The 20,845-nt window shown below is 39.9% G+C and overlaps 3 non-coding genes and 1 pseudogene across 3 annotated transcripts; all 4 read right to left on the bottom strand.

Annotated features, from left to right (window-relative positions):
• Positions 1-8,028: 8,028 nt before the first annotated feature.
• On the bottom strand, positions 8,029-8,101 carry Trnaa-agc (transfer RNA alanine (anticodon AGC)). The gene has a single exon. It is a non-coding gene; the product is annotated as a tRNA-Ala (tRNA).
• A 3-nt stretch (positions 8,102-8,104) lies between these two features.
• Positions 8,105-8,176, bottom strand: Trnaa-ugc (transfer RNA alanine (anticodon UGC)). Its single transcript has one exon. It is a non-coding gene; the product is annotated as a tRNA-Ala (tRNA).
• Positions 8,177-8,188: 12 nt separating this feature from the next.
• Positions 8,189-8,261, bottom strand: Trnaf-gaa (transfer RNA phenylalanine (anticodon GAA)). Its single transcript has one exon. It is a non-coding gene; the product is annotated as a tRNA-Phe (tRNA).
• A 12,088-nt stretch (positions 8,262-20,349) lies between these two features.
• Positions 20,350-20,493, bottom strand: LOC135115804 (U1 spliceosomal RNA; annotated as a pseudogene).
• Positions 20,494-20,845: the final 352 nt, after the last annotated feature.

Genomic DNA, 20,845 nt, shown 5'->3' with positions numbered 1-20,845 from the left:
ACTCCTTGCCTGCTTCTGTATTTCCACCTTCCTATGACTTGAATTCTTTCAAGAGGGAGGTTTCAAGATACTTATCCACCAATTTTTGACCACTGCTTTGACCCTTTTAAGGGACTGGCATTTTAGTGGGCATTTTTTTTATTAGATTTTTGTTGCCCTTGGCCAGTATCCTTTCTACATAAAAAAAAAAAAAAAGTAGCAGTAATAGTAGTGGTAGTAGAAGCAGTAGTAGTAGTAGTAGTAGTAGTAGTAGTAGTAGTAGTTGTAGTAGTAGTAGTAATAGTAGTAGTATCATCATCATCATCAGCAGCAGCAGCAGCAGCAGCAGCAACAGCAGCAGTGGCGGCAAAAACAGTAATAGTACTACTACTACTACTATTATTATTATTGTTATTATTATTATTAGTAGTAGTAGTAGTAGTAGTAATAGTACTAGTAGTGATAGTGCCACTAATAGTTGTAATGCCAATAGTAGTTGTAGTGCCACTAGCAGCAATCCAAATCCAATCTTTCAATCCAAATCGTTTTTGTGCGCAACGATTTAACCTGTTCTCGTGCCCCCTGTTCGTTTTCTTGTTTGTTGAAGAAGACGAAAAAGAAACGAAAATATCTTTAAAATCCACATCATGATGTAGAAATTTATTGGAATGACCTTGTGGAGGCTTCTCTCTCTCTCTCTCTCTCTCTCTCTCTCTCTCTCTCTCTCTCTCTCTCTCTCTCTCTCTCTCTCTCTCTCTCTCCATTTACATCACTTATTATGTGTTTTTCCAACGTCATCGTCATATATATATATATATATATATATATATATATATATATATATCAGGAGACAGTAGGAACTTGCCGAAACGATTTCTACCCGGAACCATGCCAAGTCTGTTCTCCATCTAGCCAAAAACTCCTTCATTAATAGAAAGTGTCAAAATCTTTCAAGATCTAACTCCCCTCGTGACTTCTGGCATCTAGCCAAAAATATCCCCAATAACTTTGTTTCTTCTTTTTTCCCTCTTTCATTTCAATCAGATAGCACCACTGCAATCATATCTATCTGTAAAGCTAAACTCTTCGCTCATATCTTTAGTAAAAACTCTTTCTTGGACGATTCAAGGCTTGTTCCTCCCTCTCCTCCACTCTCTGACTACTTCATGCTACCTCTTAAGATTCTTCGCGATGATGTTTTCTGTGCCCTCGCTGGCATAAACACTCGGAAGGACATAATGGGGTCCTCCTATTGTTCTCCGAAACTGCGCTTCTGTGCTTACACCTTGCCTAGTCAAAGTCTTTCAACTCTGTCAACCTTTCCTCCTTTATAGAAATTTGTTAACATTTTGCCTGTTCCTAAAATGGGTGACCGTTCTAATCCCTCATACTACCGTCCTATTGCTTTAATTTCCTACCTATCTAAAGTTTTTTAATCTATCCTGAATAGGAAGATTCTTAAACATCTATTACTTTACAACCTTCTATCTGATCACCAATGTGGGATTCGTCAAGGCCATTCTACTGGTGATCTTTTGGCTTTCCTTAATGAGTCTTGGTCATCCTCTTGCAGAGATTTTGGTAAAACTTTTCCCGTTTTGTTGTTGGACATATCAAAAACTTTTGATAGAGTCTGGCACAAAGCTTTGATTTCCAAACTACTCTCCGATGGTTTCTACCCTTCTCTTTGTAACTTCATCTCAAATTTCCTTTCTGACCGTTCTATTCCTGCAGTGGTAGACGGTCACTGTTCTTCTAAATTTTTTTAATAGTGTTGTTCCTCAGGGTTCTGTCCTGTCACACACTGTCTTCCTATTATTCATCAATTATCTTGGAAATCAAACTTCTTGTACTATCCACTCCTACGCTGATGATACCACCCTGCACTTTTCCACGTCTTTTTGTAGACGTCCAACTATTCAAGAAGTAAATAGCTCACGCAGGTAAGCCACAGAAGGTCTGACTTTTGATCTCTCTAAAAATCCTGATTGGGCAGAGCAAACTTTGTATAGTTCAGTGCCTCAAAAACCCAATTTATCCACATATCAGCCCGACACAACCTTTCAGACAACTATCTCCTCTTGTTTAATGACACTCAGCTGTCCCCTCTCTTCTACGGTGAACATTTTCTCTGTCCTTTACTTAAAATCTAAACAGGAAACTTCACATCTGTACCTAAAACAGTTTTTGTGACTTCTTTGAAGTCAGGTATTGTGAGACGTCTCCGCCAGTTTTTCTCATCTTTCAAGCTGCCAACTTCGTCCTGGGGCTTTATCCGTCCATGTATGTATGTATCCACATGTCTCTGGTGGTTCCACTCATACCGCCCTTCTAGACAGGGTGGAATCAAAAGTTTTTCGTCTCATCAATTCCTCTCCTCTAATTAATTGTCTTCAGCCTCTTTCTCATCGCCGCAATGTTGGATCTCTTGCTATCTTCTACCGCTATTTTTATCTAATTGCTCTTCAAATCTTCCTAACTGTATGCCTCCCCTCCTCCCGCGGCCTCGCTGCACAAAACTTTCTTGCTTCTATGTTTCCACTTTGCTATGACTTGAACTCTTTCAAGAGTGAGGTTTTAAGATACCTATATTTAACTTTTTGAATACTGCTTTGGATTCTATTCGGGGATCGGCATTTCAGTGAGTCTTTTTTTATTGGATTTTTGTTGCCCTTGGCCAGTGCCCCATATATATATATATATATATATATATATATATATATATATATATATATATATATATATATATATATATATATATATATATATTTATTTATTTATTTATTCATTTATTTATGTATGAGGGACACCGGCCAAGGGCAACAAGAATCTAATAAAAAAAAAAGCTCACTGAGATGCCAGTCCCAGAAAAGGGTCCAAAGTAATAGTAAAAAATTGAAGGGTAAGTGTCTTGAAACCTCCCTCTTGAAGGAATTCAAGTCATAGGAAGGTGGAAATACAAAAGCAGGCAGGAGAGTTCAAGAGTTTACCGGAGAAAGGGATGAATGACTGAGAAAACTTATTAATTCTTGCATTATAGTGTTGCGTAGAATAGGTGTGAGAGAAAGAAGAACGTCTTGTGGAGCGATGCCGCGGGAGGAGGTGAGGCATGCAGTTAGCAAGATCAGTAGAACAATTAGCATAAAAATAGCGGTAGAAGATAGCTAGATATGCAACAGTGCGGCAATTAGAAAGAAGCTGAAATCAGTCAGTTAGAGGAGAGGAGTTGATGAGACGAAAAGATTTTGATTCCACCGTATATAGAAGGGCGGTATAAGTGGAACCACAAGAGACGTGTGGAGCATACTCCATACATGGACGGATAAGGCCCTTGTACAGAGTTAACAGCTGGGGGGTGAGAAAAACTGTCGGAGACGTGTCAGAGCACCTAACTCCATATAAGCTGTTTTAGCTAGTGACAAGATGTGACGTTTCCACATCTGATTATAAATAAAGGACAGACCAAGGATGTTCAGTGTAGAAGAGGGGGACAGTTGAGTGTCATTGAAGAAGAGAGGATATTTGTCTGGAAGGTTGTGTCGAGTTGAGAGATGGAAGAATTAACTTTTTGAGGCAATGAACAATAGCAAGTTTGCTCTACCCCAGTCAGAAATCTTAGAAAGATCCGAAGATTGGCGTTTTGTAGCTTCCCTGTGTGAAATGTTTACTTCCTGAAGTGTTGGAAGTCTATGAAAAGACGTGGGAAAGTGCAGTGTGGTATCATCAGCGTAGGAGTGAATAGGACAAGAAGTTAGATTTAGAAGGTCATTGAAGAATAATAAGAAGAGAGTCGGAGACAGGACAGAACCGTGAGGAAAACCACTGTTAATAGGTTTTAGGAGAAGAACATTGACCGTTTACCACAGCAGCAATAGAACGGTCAGAAAGGAAACTTGAGATGAAGTTACAGAGAGAAGGATAGAAGTCATAGGAGAGTAGTTTAGGAATCAAAACTTTGTGCCAGACTCTATCAAAAGCTTTTGATATGTCCAAGGCAACAGCAAAAGCTTTACCAAAATCTCTAAAAGAGGATGACCATGACTCAGTAAGGAAAGCCAGAAGATCACCAGTAGAGCGGAACCCATACTAGCGATCAGGTACAAGGTTGTGAAGTGATAGATGTTTAAGAATCTACCTGTTGAGGATAAATTCTAAAACTTTTGATAGACAGGAAATTAAAGCAGTAGGACGCTAGTTTGAGGGATTAGAATGGTCACCATTTATAGGGACAGGCTGAATGCAGGCAAACTTCCAGCAAGAAAGAAATGTAGATGTTGAGAGACAGAGTTGAAAGAATATATATATATATATATATATATATATATATATATATATATATATATATATATATATATATATATATATATATATATATATATATTAATGTGTTTTGATAATATTCAATGATACTTAATTACGTTTCATCCAGTTAGACACGTGTATGAACTCATTGTTTGGCTTGTTTTGTATATCTCCTACAGCTTCTATCCTCTCTGTAACTTCATCTTAAGTTCCCTGTCTGACCGTTCTATTGCTGATGTGCTAGGTTGTCACTGTTCCCCTAAGTCTATTAACAGTGTTGTTCCTCAGGATTCTATCCTGTCACCCACTTATTCATGAATGATTTTTCTATTCTAAGCTTGTTGTCTTATCCACTCCTTTGTTGATGATGCCACCCTGCTATTTTCCGCATTTTTTTTTTTCTTACTCCCAACCTTATAATCTATACTGGAAACTTTACATCTCATCTCTAACTAAAAGTGGCTTCTATGAAGTTAGGCGTTCTGTGTCGTCTCTGACAGTTTTTTTTCTCTCACCCCTATCCCAGTTGCTAACACTGTACAGGGGCCTTATCTGTCCATGTATGGAGTTTGCTTCACGTGTATGAGGGGGAAGTTCCACTCATTCCGCTATTTTAGAAAGAGTGAATCTAAAAGCTTTTCGTCTTAACCAATCCTTTCCTTTGACTGTGTTCAGCCTCTCTCTCATCGCCGCAATATTGCATATCTTGCTGTTTTCTACCGTCTACTGCGTCGTGGCAGCACAAAACTTTTTCTTTCATTCCCATTCTGTCCACCTCTGTAATGCAAGAGTTAACAGTATTCTTAGTTATTCATTCCTTCTTCTAGCAAACTGGAACTCCCTGTCTGCTTCTGTAGTTCCTACTTCCTATGACTTGAGCTCTTTTAAGATTTCAAGACACTTATTCTCTTTTTTTTTTTTTTTACTATTCTATCTTTTTTATTAATATTCTATCTGACATCTCTATGCGAACTGGAATTAAGTGGGCCTTTTTATCTTAATAATTTTTTTTGTTCCTCCTGGCAAGCGGACTTCTTACATAAAACAGACACAAAAACACATACTACATTTTTTTTTCAATAAATCTGAGATGAAGCATAATATTTTCTTATACAAAACATCCTTCTAGAATATGGGGTGCGTCTTATGCAGAGCTGCGTCTAATACGCCGGCAAATACAGTATGTTCGTTTAGATAGGTAAATGCTTTTTTGATGTACAATTTGAAATTAGACAGTAATGGGAATATATATATTTTTAGTGCAGTCTCTGGTCTTTAGTGTACTGCATTGTGTTGGCATATGGTGACATACTAATAAAACTCTTCTTCACAGTGTGCAGAAACTCCAAAATTTTGCTGCAAATATTGTAATCGGAGGAACGAGAAAGTATGACAATATAAGTTCTATTTAAAAAAAAAAATTAGGGAGGTTGACAGTGAAAAACAAATGTATTTATGAGAAAAACACCACTGTATACAAAACAGTCACTGGATTGTATTCGGAACGATAATTACATTTTTTTTCTACAATTACGGATATTACAGGAAGCATAACAAGGCAAAAAAAAAAATAAATAAAAATAATTAAATAAATAAATAAATAATTAAATAAAAATATAAATAAATAAAGATAAAATAAAATAACTTGTTTTTGTCAGCAGCTAAAAGAGACTCGGGCGATAAGGCTACTTCTGTGTGTGTACCTAAATTCTGGAAAGAACTGTCTATTTATGTACTATTATAATACAGACATTTTATATTCACTTTCATTTTATATTCACTTTATCATAATCTACTGACAAGTTATTTGCTTTACTCTTTTTATTTTTTTCCTCATTCCTCGATTTTTACCTCATTTCTCTTTTCACCCATCCCCACCCTGCACACTTTACTAACATACCTCCCGCTCTCTGCCTTCCTCCACCTCACCCTGTCTCTCATCTCCCAAACGGCCATGTCTGAATCGCATCAATAAGTAGGTCATCGCATTCAAGGGAAACAACGCCGCAGGTCTGAACACATTCCAGAATCAAAGTAATATATTCCGTACTCCAGTCTGGAAAGTAAGCGGGTCCGTCCTGAAGGAAACGAAGGCCTGTCACCGACTCCTACCAGTGAGGCGCGTCACAACGGTGGAACATACTGACATAAATGGTCGTAAAGTCATTATTGACATAGCGCCTAGACACGACAGAGTGTGTGTGTATGTGTGTGTGTGCGAGAGAGAGAGAGAGAGAGAGAGAGAGAGAGAGAGAGAGAGAGAGAGAGAGAGAGAGAGAGAGAGAGAGAGAGAGAGAGAGAGAGAGAGAGAGAGATAGAGAGAGTGTGTGTGTGTATGTGTGTGTGTTTATGTAGGAGGGACACTGGCCAAGGGCAACAGAAATCCAATAAAAAAAAAAAAAAGAAAAAAAAGCCCACTGAGATGCCAGTCCCAGAAAAGGGTCCAAAGCGGTAATAAAAAATTGAAGGATAGCTTGAAACCTCCCTCTTGAAGGAATCCAGATCATAGGAAGATGGAAATACAAAAGCAGGCAGGGAGTTCTAGAGTTTACCAGAGAAAAGGATGAATGATTGAGAATACTGGTTAACTCTTGCATTAGAGAGGTGGACAGAATAGGGGTGAGAGAAAGAAGAAAGTCTTGTGCAGCGAGGCTGCAGAAGGAGGGAAGGCATGCAGTTAGCAAAATCAGAAGAACAGTTAGCAAGAAAATAGTGGTAGAAGATAGCTAGAGATGCAACACTGCGGCGATGAGAAAGAGACTGAAGACAGTCAGTTAGAGGAGAGGAGTTGATGACACGAAAAGCTTTTCATTCCACCATGTCTAGAAGAGCGGTATGAGAGGAACCCCCACCCTCAGACATGTGAAGCATACTCCACACATGGATTGATAAGGCCCTTGTACAGAGTTTGCAACTAGGAAGGGGGGGGGGAGAAAAATTGGCGGAGACGTCTCAAAACGCATAATTTCATAGAAGTTGTTTTAGCTGGAGATAAGATGTGAAGTTTTCAGTTCAGATTATATATAAAGGACAGACCGAGGATGTTCATTGTGGAAGAAGGGCACAGTTGAGTGTCATTGAAGAAGGGGGGATCTAGGTCTGGAAGGTTGTGTCGAATTGGATGGAGCAATTTACTTTTTAAGGCAATGAACAATACCAAGTTTGCTATGCCCCAATCAGAAATTTTAGAATGATCAGAAGTCAGGCAATCTGTGGCTTCCCTGTGTGAAATGTTTACTTTCTGAATTGTTGGACGTCTATGAAAAGACGCGGAAAAGTGCAGGGTGGTATCATCGGCGTAGGAGTGGATAGGACAAAAGTTTGGTTTAGAAGGTCATTGATGAATAATAAGAAGAGAGTGGATGACAGGACAGAACCCTGAGGAAAACCACTGTTAATGGCTTTAGGAGAAGAACATAAGAACATAAGAAATAAGGGAAGCTGCAGGAAGCGACCAGGCTTACACGTGGCAGTCCCTGTATGAAACACACCTACCTATTTCCATCTGCTATCCCCATCCATAAACTCGTCTAATCTTCTCTTAAAGCTCTTTAGTGTCCTAGCACTAACTACATGATTACTGAGTCCGTTCCACTCATCTACCACTCTATTTGAGGACCAATTTTTTCCTATCTCCTTCCTAAACCTAAATTTTTCAAGCTTGAACCCGTTATTTCTTGTTTTACCCTGGTTGCTGATCCTAAGAATTTTGCTTACATCTCCCTTGTTATAACCCTTGATAAAATTTGGAGATGCGGGGTATCGATCCCCGTACCTCTCACATGCTAAGCGAGCGCTCTACCAGTTGAGCTACATCCCCTGGTGGAGGTGCCGGGGATCGAACCCGGGGCCTTTCACATGCAAAGCGAACGCTCTACCACTGAGCTACACCCCCTTAAAACATTTTTGCCCAGACCCGGGATCGAACCGGGGACCTTTAGATCTTCAGTCTAACGCTCTCCCAACTGAGCTATCTAGGCGCCGAAGAACAGTGACCGTCTTAAACAGCAACAATAGAACGGTCAGAAAGGAAACTTGAGATGAAGTTACAGAGGGAAGGATAGATGCTGTAGGAGGATAGTTTGGAAATCAAAACTTTGTGACAGACTCTATCAAAACCTTTTCATATATCAAAGGCAACAGCAAAAGTTTCACCAAAATCTCTAAAAGAGGATGTCCAAGACTCAGTAAGGAAAGCCAGAAGATCACCAGTAAAGCGGCCTTGACGGAACCCATACTGGCGATCACATAGAAGTTTGTGAAGTGATAGATGTTTAAGAATCTTTCTGTTGAAGATAGATTTTAAAACTTTAGATAGGCAGGAAGTTAAAGCAATAGGACGGTAGTTTGAGGGATTAGAACGGTCACCCTTTTTAGGAACAGGCTGAATGTAGGCAGAATTCCAGCAAAAGGAAAGGTAGATGTTGACAGACTGAGTTGAACGAGTTTGACTAGGCACGGAGGCACAGTTTCGGAGAACAGTGAGAGGGATCCCATCAGGTCCATAAGCCTTCCGAGGCTTTAGACCAGCAAGGGCATGGAAAACATCAATGCGATGAACTTTAAGAGGTAGCATGAAGAAGTAAGAGGGTGAAGGAGAGGAAGGAACAAGCCCTGAATCGTCCAAGGTAGAATTTGTAGCAAAAATTTGAGCGACGAGTTCAACTTTAGAGATAGATGTGATAGCAGGGGTGCCATTTGAAAGAAATAAAGGAGGGAAAGAAGAAGAAGCAAAGTTATTGGAGATATTTTCTGGGCCAGATGCCAGAAGTCACGAGGGAATTAGATCTTGGAAGATTTTGATACTTTATTACTGAAGAAGTTTTTTTGGCTAGTTGGAGAACAGACTTGGCATGGCTCAGGGCAGAAATATAAAGTGTATGAGATTCTGGTGATGGAAGGCTTAAGTATCTTTTGTGGGCCACCTCTCTATCATGTATAGCACGAGAACAAGCTGTGTTAAGCCAGGTTTTGGAAGGTTTAGGTTGAGAAAAAGAGTGAGGAATGTACGCATCCATGCTAGACACTATCACCTCTGTTATGCGCTCAGCACACAAAGACGGGTCTCTGACACGGAAGCAGTAGTAATTCAAAGAAAAATCAGCAAAATACCTCCTCACGTCACCCCAACTAGCAGAGGCAAAACGCCAGAGGCACCTCCGCTTAGGGGGATCCTGAGTAGGGACTGGAGCGATAGGACAAGATATAGATATGAAATTGTAATCAAAGGAGCCCACTGGAGAAGAGAGGGAGACATCATAAGAAGATAGATTGGAGGTCAGGAAAAGATTAAGAATGTTGGGCATATCTCCAAGACGGTCAGGAATACGAACAGGGTGTTGCACCAATTGCTCTAGGTCGGGGAAGATAGTAAAGTTGAAGGCAAGTTTACCAGAATGGTCATTGAAGGGAGATGAAAGCCAAAGCTGGTGGTGAACATTAAGGTCTCCAAGAATGGAGGTCTCTCCAAAAGGGAAGAATCAGAATGTGCTCCACTTTGAAAGTTAAGTAGTCGAAAAATTTCTTATAGTCACAGGAGTTAGGTGAAAGGTATACAATACAGATAAATTTAGTTTGAGAGTGACTTTGTAGTCGTAGCCAGATGGTGGAAAACTCGGAAGATTCAAGAGCGTGGGCACGAGAGTAGGTTAAGTCGTTGCACACATAAACGCAACATCCAAATTTGGATTGAAAATGAGGATAGAGAAAGTAGGAGGGAACAGAAAAGGGGCTACAGTCAGTTGCCTCAGACACCTGTGTTTCAGTGAGGAAAAGGATATGCTGTTTAGAAGAATAGAGGTGGTGTTTTACATATTGACAATTAGGTCTTAGACCGCGAATGTTGCAGAATGTAATGAAAAAAAGTTGAGGGGGGGGTGTCAAGACACTTATGGTCGTTATCAGAAGAGCATTCCGATATGGGGACATTTGTGGTCCCCTCCTCAGATAGGGACTCCGAAGCTGGTGTAGGAGGCCCCATGATAATTTTGAAATTTTGAGTGAAGGGTGTCTGTGTTATAAGGTGCTTATGGTTTTGTGTGGAGGAAGAGAGTTGCCTTTAGAGGGCAGGCTGTGACTGCCCCCTTGTGTTGAAAGAGACAAAGAGAAACATTCAGTGAGGTTACAGCTGGGTTTAATGATAAGTTCAATGCTAATGATAAGATCCAGTGCTTTAGACCTCACTGGAAGTTATTATCGTTTCGGCAGGTGCCTACTGCCTCCTGTGTGTGTGTGTGTGTGTGTGTGTGTGTGTGTGTGTGTGTGTAATCCTGCGGGTAATCCTGCGGGATTCTGTAGGAAGTACAGATGATTTCTCTCTCTCTCTCTCTCTCTCTCTCTCTCTCTCTCTCTCTCTCTCTCTCTCTCTCTCTCTCTCTCTCTCTCTCTCCTAAATGTAAGAAAAAAAAAAGATGGGTGACACTGAAGAGCAGAGCAGAGAGAGAGAGAGAGAGAGAGAGAGAGAGAGAGAGAGAGAGAGAGAGAGAGAGAGAGAGAGAGAGAGAGAGAGAGAGAGGCTATAGTGTAAGGAACACAACGGAAGAACAAGCAATTGCTGGCCCTTACAAGGCTGTAATTTGTAAAATATGTAATATAATCGAAAATAAGACACTTAGGTAAAGGTGAAGACCACCACTGTTCCCTTTAGCCATGGATAGCAGGAAATAAAGAAATACCATGCAGTTTGAAAATGTTGTGGATTTTATTTATTTATTTTTTTTACATTATAAGAACAGCCAGTACTATAAGCAGTGCCAGGTTAACAATAAAAAAAAAGTTTAAAAATGCTGAAATTGTTATATTAGCTTTTTTTTTCTCTCTGATTTATAATTTTTCTCTGCATTATAAGCCTAGTACTTGTCTAGCTATAAATAGTATACTACCACCTACATTGGAGTATGAATGATTAGAGATATAAATTATCGAACTAAAGATGTGGTTGGTTTCGTTTAACGAAAACCTTTTACCAGTTATTGCTGGACAACAGCATGGTATTCAACATTGCTGTTAAATGGTCTGTTCAATGCTTTTCTAAAGCCATCTGCTGCTTTCTAACCGAACCATAGATTATTGACACATTCTTCATAAATCATGTTATTCTGCCTGGAAATTATTTCAGACATTTTCATTGTATTGTTTAAAGTTTTGTTTGCCTCCTCTTTAAAATGGAAACCAAAAATGCATGCAGTACACAAGAAAAAAAAAAAAAATATATATATATATATATATATATATATATATATATATATATATATATATATATATATATATATATATATATATATATATATATATATATATATACTTCAATAAAAGAGACGTATGTGACCCCATTACTCTTTATAAACTCTTGCCTTCTCTTTGCACTTCCTTCTTAACTTGGAGACTCTCATCTCCACCTTCAGTCACTCCCAGGCCACCAGCCTGAAAAGTTTCTGTTTCAAGAACGCTAGCCACAGTTCTTCTCATATCACAACGTATATTTTAAAGTACATTTTATATACTGCTATTATTCGCAATACATGTTAGTAGCCATAAATAAATGTTGAAATCCATATGTTCGTCACTACCATTTTACTTAACAGCATGAAAACCGTGAATTTTACGTCTCTTGATTAGACTGAGAACTGGCGTACCAAACATTGACTTTTATAGCCAACGTATATTTACCCACCTTGTTTTATTCAATTATAGTGAATTCGGTGGTTCAAAGTCACGTCACGTCCCTGTCTTTAGTAGATTTTTCTTTTTTCTCTCTCGCTTTTATTTCCACATTCATGGCAATGCAGTGTGCAGGCGTCAGGAGTCGCCTCAAAGCGCGGTCCTGGAATGCCGATCACGGATTACATTGTGCTTGCCTCCTTTCACTTCTTCGCAAATAATAGACTCTAACTCTCCTGGACGGCTTGAGAGAGGAGGAAGAAAAGCAGAAAGACAAATAGTGTCTAGTAAAAGAAAATATGTAGTTTCTTTGTTCATCTGCCGAAACGATAATTACTCCCAGTGAGGTGTGCAGCACTGTTCAGGGGGTGCTGTGAACTTATCATTAAACCCAGCTGTGACCTCACTGAACGTTTCCCTTTGTGTATCACAACACAAGGGGGCAGTCACAGCCTGCCCTCTAAAGACAACTCTCTTCCTCCACACAAAACTACAAGCACCAAATAACACACACACCCTTCACTCAAAAATTTTAAAATCATCATGGCGACTCCTACACCAGCCTCGGAGTCCCCATCTGGGGAGGGGACCATAAATGTCCCCAGGTCGGACTGCCTTTCTGTCGACGACCCTAAGTGTCTTGACATCCCCATCAACTTTTTCTTCATTAACTTCTGCAACATTTGCGGTCTAAGATCTAACTTTCAATCTGTAGAACACCACCTCTCCTTTTCTAAACCTCATCTTCTTTTCCTCACTGAAACTCAGGTGTCTGAGGCAACTGACAATAGCCCCTTTTCTGTTCCCTCCTACTTTCTCAATCCTCATTTTCGATCCAAAGCTGGATGCTGCGTTTATGTGCGCAATGACTTAACCTGCTCTCGTGCCCACGCTCTTGAATCTTCCGAGTTTTCCACCATCTGGCTACGACTACAGTCACTCTCATACCAAATTTATCTGTGCTGTATACCTCTCTCCTAACTCCTCTGACTATAAGAAATTCTTTGACTACTTAATTTCCAGTGGAGCACATTCTGGCCCTCTTCCCTTTTGCAGAGATCTCCATTCTTGGAGATTTCAATGTTCACCACCAGCTTTGGCTTTCCTCTCCCTTCACTGACCATCCTGGTGAACTAGCCTACAACTTTGCTATCCTCCATGACCTAGAGCAATTGGTGCAACACCCTACTCGCATTCCTGACCGTCTTGGAGATACGCCCAACATTCTTGACCTTTTCCTGACCTCTAATCCTTCTGCTTATGCTGTCACCCTTTCTTCTCCGTTGGGCTCCTCCGATCACAATCTCATATCTTTATCTTGTCCTATCACTCCAATCCCTCCTCAGGATCCCCCTAAGCGAAGGTGCCTCTGGCGTTTTGCCTCTGCCAGTTGGGGGGACCTGAGGAGGTATTTTGCTGATTTTCCTTGAAATGACTACTGCTTCCGTGTCAGAGACCCGTCTTTGTGTGCTGAGCGCATAACAGAGGTGATAGTGTCTGGCATGGAGGCGTACATTCCTCACTCTTTTTCTCGTCCTAAACCTTCTAAACCTTGGTTTAACACAGCTTGTTTTTGTGCTATACATGATAGAGAGGTGGCCCACAAAGGGTACTTAAGCCTTCCATCACCAGAATCTCATGCACTTTATATTTCTGCCCGGAACCATGCCAAGTCTGTTCTCCAACTAGCCAAAAACTCCTTCATTAACAGAAAATGTCAAAACCTTTCAAGATCTAACTCTCCTCGTGATTTCTGGCATCTAGCCAAAAATATCTCCAGTAACTTTGCTTCTTCTTGAGGGGACCTGATAGAAGTCTTTAAGTCGTATAAGGGTTATAACAAGGGAGATGTAAGCAAAATTCTTAGGATCAGCAACCAGGGTAGAACAAGAAATAACGGGTTCAAGCTTGAAAAATTTAGCTTTAGGAGGGAGATAGGAAAAAATTGGTTCTCAAATAGAGTGGTAGATGAGTGGAACGGACTCAGTAATCATGTAGTTAGTGCTAGGACACTAGAGCTTTAAGAGAAGATTAGACAAGTTTATGGATGGGGATAGCAGATGGAAATAGGTAGGTGTGTTTCATACAGGGACTGCCACGTGTAAGCCTGGTCGCTTCTTGCAGCTTCCCTTATTTCTTATGTCCTTATGTTTTTGTAATCTCTTGTGTCCAGGCTTATTTCAAATCTAAAGACTTATTTAACCTTCTCTTACAGCCTGCTGACAATAATCTTTTCAGTGTACAAGGTTCTTCCTTACATGTCCTTGGTACAATTATTCTCCCCTTGTCTCTTGCCAAAAATTCACCACCATTTGATGATTTTTTTTTTTACTTCTGATTTTGTTCTCAACAGCGATGGTCTATTGGGACTTGACTCGCTTATGACTCATGGTATTGATGTTTTTCCTCATTATCATGCTATTTCATATCAGGATATTGTTATTTCTGCACTGGACATTTCGGCACCACTCTTAGCCTTTAAACCTCCTGCTCACACTTTAAAGGATTTACGGACCACAGATCACGATTTGTCATTGTCTGGTTTCACAGACTCGCATCGTTCAGTCTCTGCTGTGGATGTCTGTTCTGCTGTTGTGTTTGGAGATCAGCGAGTGGGCCCCATGAGTGCTGTACGCTTTCCCGTTTGCGTGACAAATGCACCTGTTGACTCCTGCGCTTTATCTTTGCTAGAGTTTGTCCACGTTCTTAGGTTTACTCTTGAAAGTACTCTTTCCTGTGTCCGAGGAGATTAGGTAACTGATGCCTTACTGGTGCCTCGGTTTCTGGTTCTTTTCTCTGTGACAGTAGGTCCTTTGATGACTCTCCACACCTTATTGCTTCTGTTTCTCCTAATACATATATTTCTCATGCTACTGCTGATCTCATTTCTCAGCTTTCAGCTCATGTTAACGTGCTGGATTTCCTAACAGCAAAGTCTCGTCTTCACGACTTGCTAGTCAAACATAAACCGGCTGTTGCTTTGCCTAACGAACCTCTTGGTGTCACAGACTGTATCGCGCATCACTTTCGGTTAAAACCTGATACACGTCCATCTTTTGTGCCTTCCTATAGTTTGCCTCACAGTCAGCGTGCTGTTGTTCAGAATTTAGTTGATGGAATGCTGAAAGACGGTATCATCCAAGAATCACACTCTCCGTGGAAATCACCACTGTTTTTGGTTAAAAAGAAAAACGGTTCTTTTCGTGATGTAGTTGATTTTCGGAAATTTAAATCTGTGACCGTTCATGATCATTATCGTCTTCCTGTTTTAAGTGACCTTTTCAGTCCATTGGGAAGGATAACTCTGCATTCACTACTCTTGACCTCAAATTAAGTGTTTGGCAAATTCCATTGGATTCTATAAAGCTGTGAGATTACAGCCTTTTCTACGCCATCAGATCATTATGATTGGCTCCGTGGGTTTACGTAACTCGCCCCTGACTTGCCAGCAACTTTTTCAAGGCCTTGTTGACAATGGTTTGTTTGTATACCTTGATGATTTGATCTTGGTGTCTCATGTTCTTGAGTTTTACTTTGACAAACTCGAACTTGTTTTGAAAAAAAAAAGTCAAGAAGCAGGTTTTAAACTTAACCTGCCAAAGTTTAAATTCCTTCGCTCACGCATTGAAATTTTAGGTCATGTAGTTGACAAGAATGGCATTCACGCTACTGATGCTAAAGTTCGAGCAGTTGAAGATTTTCCTATCCCAAAGTCGGTAAACCACTTGCGTTCTTTCCTCGGTGTTGCGGGTTATTACCGTGCATTCATCAGAGACTGCATCCATTGCGTCGCCTCTCATGCACCTTCTCAAAATGGATGTCTCTTTCATGCGGCACTACGCCCAGCAAACTAGCTATGACCGACTCAAACATGCACTCAATCATGCTCCACCCCTTGCCTTTCCATAATACAGTCTGCCTTATACACTCTTCACCAATGCAAGTACTTTAGGAGTAGACTCTGTTCTAATAGACCAGACTGAGAGTTTTGTCCTCAGGTCATTGGTTATGCCAGCCGTATCCTGAATGGTGCTAAGTCTTGCTATTCGGTTACACATCTAGAGGTCCTGGCACTAGTATGAGTTTTACGTCATTTTCGTGACATCATCAATGCTACCAATTGACTGTTTATACTGATCATACTGCCTTGTTTCACCTTTTCAAGGGTAAAAATTTATCAGGTCATCTCGCCAGATGTCATAGTCGATCAATTTAAACTGATGATCAAGTATTTGCCTGGTAAACCAAATGTAACTGCAGGCGCTCTCTCTCGAAGTGTTGTTGTTGCTTATGTGTCAGAAATTACTAATTTCTCACGAGAAGGACTTTTTGCTGCCTAGCGTCAAGACTCTTTATGGTCTGCTGTGGTATATGCCTTAGAATCGGATGATGAGTCTGTTTTACCCAAGTTGCATGTACCTTTGTCTCAGTTTTCCCTTGTTGATGGTATATTATGCTGTGTCAGTTCTTGAACAAACAATGATGTAGCTTGTCATCCCCACTTCTTTAGTTTCATCTGTGCTTCAGCTCATTCATGACGCTCCCCAGTCTGGTAATCCAGGCCGTGACAAATCTTTAACAATGGCTCGTAAGCGTTATTACTGGCCTAAAATGAGCCTTGGCATCACGAATCACGTAGCGCAATGTTTTTTTTGTGCACAAACTAAAGCTATCACTCACACAGCTCCTATGCTGTGTGAGCATCATCACTCAGCTGTTTTCAAGGTCGCTCAGACACGCTCCCCCCTCCTCCCTCGCTTTGATGATGCCACGTAGCATTTTACAGGAGTACTTTTAATCACCGCAATAATGTTGTCGCGTAATGCTTATCGGTAAATTACATGCTCCTAATAACACACACACCCTTCACTCAAAAATTTCAAAATTATCATGGCGACTCCTACACCAGCCTCGGAGTCCCCATCTAGGGAGGGGACCATAAATGTCCCCGGGTCGGACTGCCTTTCTGTCGACGACCCCCCTAAGCGAAGGTGCCTCTCGCGTTTTGCCTCTGCTAGTTGGGGTGACGTGAGGAGGTATTTTGCTGATTTTCCTTGGAATGACTACTGCTTCCGTGTCCTAGACCCGTCTTTGTGTGCTGAGCGCATAACAGAAGTTATAGTGTCTGGCATGGAGGCGTACATTCCTCACTCTTTTTACCGACCTAAACCTTCCAAAACTTGGTTTCACACAGCTTGTTCTCGTGCTATACATGATAGAGAGGTGGCCCACACAAGGTATTTAAGCCTTCCATCACCAGAATCTCATGCACTTTATATTTCTGCCCGGAACCATGCCAAGTCTATTCTCCAACTAGCCAGAAAGTCCTTCATTAACAGAAAGTGTCAAAACCTTTCAAGATCTAACTCCCCTCGTGACTTCTGGCATCTAGCCAAAAATATCTCCAATAACTTTGGTTCTTCTACTTTCCCTCCTTTATTTCAACCAGATGGCACCACTGCTATCACATCTATTTCTAAAGCTGAACTCCTCGCTCAAACCTTTGCTAAAAACTCTACCTTGGACGATTCTGGGCTTGATCCTCCCTCTCCTCCACCCTCTGACAACTTCATGTTACTTATTAAAATTCTTCAAACAAACAAACCCTTTCAGTTCGCTCTGTCAACATCTACCTTTCCTTCTTGCTGGAAGTTTACCTACATTCAGTCTGTTCCTAAAAAAAGGATGACCGTTCTAATCCCTCAAACTACTGTCCTATTCCTTTAATTTCCTGCCTATCTGAAGTTTTTTAATCTATCCTCAACGGGAAGATTCTTAAACATCTATCACTTCACAACCTGATTCACAATCTGATCGCCAGGATGGGTTCCGTCAAGGCCGCTCTACTGGTGATCTCCTGGCTTTCCTTACTGAGTCTTGGTCATCCTCTTTTAGAGATTTTGGTGAAACTTTTGCTGTTGCCTTGGACATATTAAAAGCTTTTGATAGAGTCTGGCACAAAGCTTTGATTTCCAAACTATCCTCCTACGGCTTCTATCCTTCTCTCTGAAACTTCATCTCAAGTTTCCTTTTTTGACCGTTCTATTGCTGCTGTGGTAGACGGTCACTGTTTTTCTCTTAAATCTATCAACAGTGGTGTTCCTCAGGGTTATGTCCTGTCATCCACTCTCTTCTTATTATTCATTAATGATCTTCTAAACCTAACTTCTTGTCCTATCCACTCCTACGCTGATGATACCACCCTGCAGTTTTCCACGTCTTTTCATAGACGTCCAGCCCTTCAGGAAGTAAACATTTCACGCAGGGAAGCCACAGAACACTTGACTTCTGATCTTTCTAAAATTTCTGATTGGGGCAGAGCAAACTTGGTATTGTTCAATGCCTCAAAAAGTCAATTCTTCCATCTATCAACTCGACACATCCTTCCAGACAACTATCCCCTCTTCTTCAATGACACTCAAGTGTCCCCGTCTTCTACACTGAACATCCTCGGTTTTGTTGCCCTTGGCCAGTGTCCCTCCTACATAAAAAAAAAATAAAATAAATAAATAAATAATAAATATAAAATTATATATATATATATATATATATATATATATATATATATATATATATATATATATATATATATATATATATATATATATATATATATATGCGCGAGGAGGGCATGAGCACCAAACAAGGCTAGGCTGCTCAATGTCCGTGGTGTGACCTCGCATCAACATCACTTCTGAGTTGGCATATATATATATATATATATATATATATATATATATATATATATATATATATATATATATATATATATATATATATATATATATATATATATCTGTGTGTGTGTTTACACACACACACACACACACACACACACACACACACGCACACACACATTTTCAACTCCTATGACGGGTAAACAAAGCTATAAAATGTATATGTGTATAGAACATTTTCTAATTAGAATTACGTTCTTTCACCTCGTTCAGTATCTGAAGAAACTTGCGTTATTCACTGATATATATATATATATATATATATATATATATATATATATATATATATATATATATATATATATATATATATATATATATATATATATATATATATATATATATATATATATATATATATATATATATATATATATATATATATATATATATATATATATATATATATATATATATATATATATATGTCGTTGGTGCGAGGTCACACCACGGACATTGAGCAGCCTAGCCTTGTTGGTGCTCATGCCCTCCTCGCGCCTCTGTTCCGCCTGGCGTTGGTCTCCTTCCGTTTGAGGTACTCCGTTCTGTACCTTCCGCACCTGCCTCGTTCTACTACACATTAAACTTCATGCACTCGTATATGCTTGTTGCTGCCCTCTCACTGATCCTTAATCCTCATATGACTGAATGTAATAGTGATATCAGACTAACTCTCTCTCTCTCTCTCTCTCTCTCTCTCTCTCTCTCTCTCTCTCTCTCTCTCTCTCTCTCTCTCTCTCTCTCTCATTGTGACCGCACTAAAATTTAGATGGGAAGAAAGCTATGTATAATTAGACTGGAGGAGGAGGCACAAAGTAAGAGCAAACAAGAGATAATTCACAATGTCAGGTCGAAAATAGTAGCATGACTTTTACCAGGAAGACGTCAATTGAGCGAGGTGAGGGAGGACTGCCTGAAGTGCCTGGACTGGAGCGGTGTTGTGTTTTGTTTGAATTAAAGGAGTTTCTGTCTAGGGATGTGATTCATTATCATTCTTGTTCCTTTTATTACACTATGTAACAAAATTTATCTTTTGTCTTGTCCTTGACCCCAAACCATTTTTTTTTTTAAGTTATTTTCATCTAAACATAATAAAAAAAATGTTATTTTCATCCTAAAACTTTGCTTTTGTGGTTAGAACAATTAATTTACATTTTTGCCTTTCATTTTTACATTCATAATTTACATTTTTACCTTTCATTAGAGAATAGATTCCTATTGGTTTTCATGTCAGGTAAAGACCTTCCCAAAATCTCAACTGCTTATCAAATTACTTTTGAAATGTTACAAAAAAATAAATAAATAAATAAATAAATAAATAAAACAATAAAAGAAAGAATATTGTCATGGTTGAGTTGGGACTAAATTGAACACCATGCAAGGTCAACAATATATTCTTCACGAGCAACAGAATAACAGAAGGTAGCCAGTGCAAAAGCGAGAACGCAGACACTCCGCCAGTCCCTCTCAGACTGAGGAGGCGTCTGTTTGAAGATGACAAGGACACAGTTTGCCACATCTCACATCTCTCCAACCCTCTTTTTGCTGACACTTCTCTACTCTTACCGTAATTTCGCAACCTAACTTTATCTACCTTAAACTAGACTACCCTACCCATTTAACCTTTCCTTAACTTTAAACTTAATTCTACTTCTAGTTCACCTTACCTAATATAACTCATGTATCAAAAATTTCGCACTCGAGTTAACCACATTTGGGTTAATCGCAGGGGTCAGCACCGCCGGAGTGCAATGGTGGGCCTCACCCTGGGAGAACCGCCTTCATGATCACGGTGTCTCCTGTGCCAGGTAAGTATCTAGCCAAAAATATCTCCAATAAATTTGCTTCTTCTTCTTTCCCTCCTCTACTTCAACCAGATGGCACCACTGCTATCACATCTATTTCTAAAGCTGAACTCTTTGCTCAAACCTTTGCTAAAAACACTATCTTGGACGATTCTGGGCTTGTTCCTCCCTCTCCTCCACCCTCTGACTACTTCATGCCACCAATTAAAATTCTTCGCAATGATGTTTTCCATGCCCTCGCTGGCCTAAACCCTCGGAAGGCTTATGTACCTGATGGGGTCCCTCCTATTGTTCTCCGAAACTGTGCCTCCGTGCTTGCACCTTGCCTAGTCAAACTCTTTCAGCTCTTTTTGTCAACATCTA

The sequence above is a fragment of the Scylla paramamosain genome, chromosome 29 (assembly GCF_035594125.1).
Source record: "Scylla paramamosain isolate STU-SP2022 chromosome 29, ASM3559412v1, whole genome shotgun sequence".
In the NCBI taxonomy this organism is placed as follows: domain Eukaryota; kingdom Metazoa; phylum Arthropoda; class Malacostraca; order Decapoda; family Portunidae; genus Scylla; species Scylla paramamosain.
Note: the sequence above shows the minus strand (reverse complement) of the source record. Positions and strands in the feature narration are given on the sequence as shown.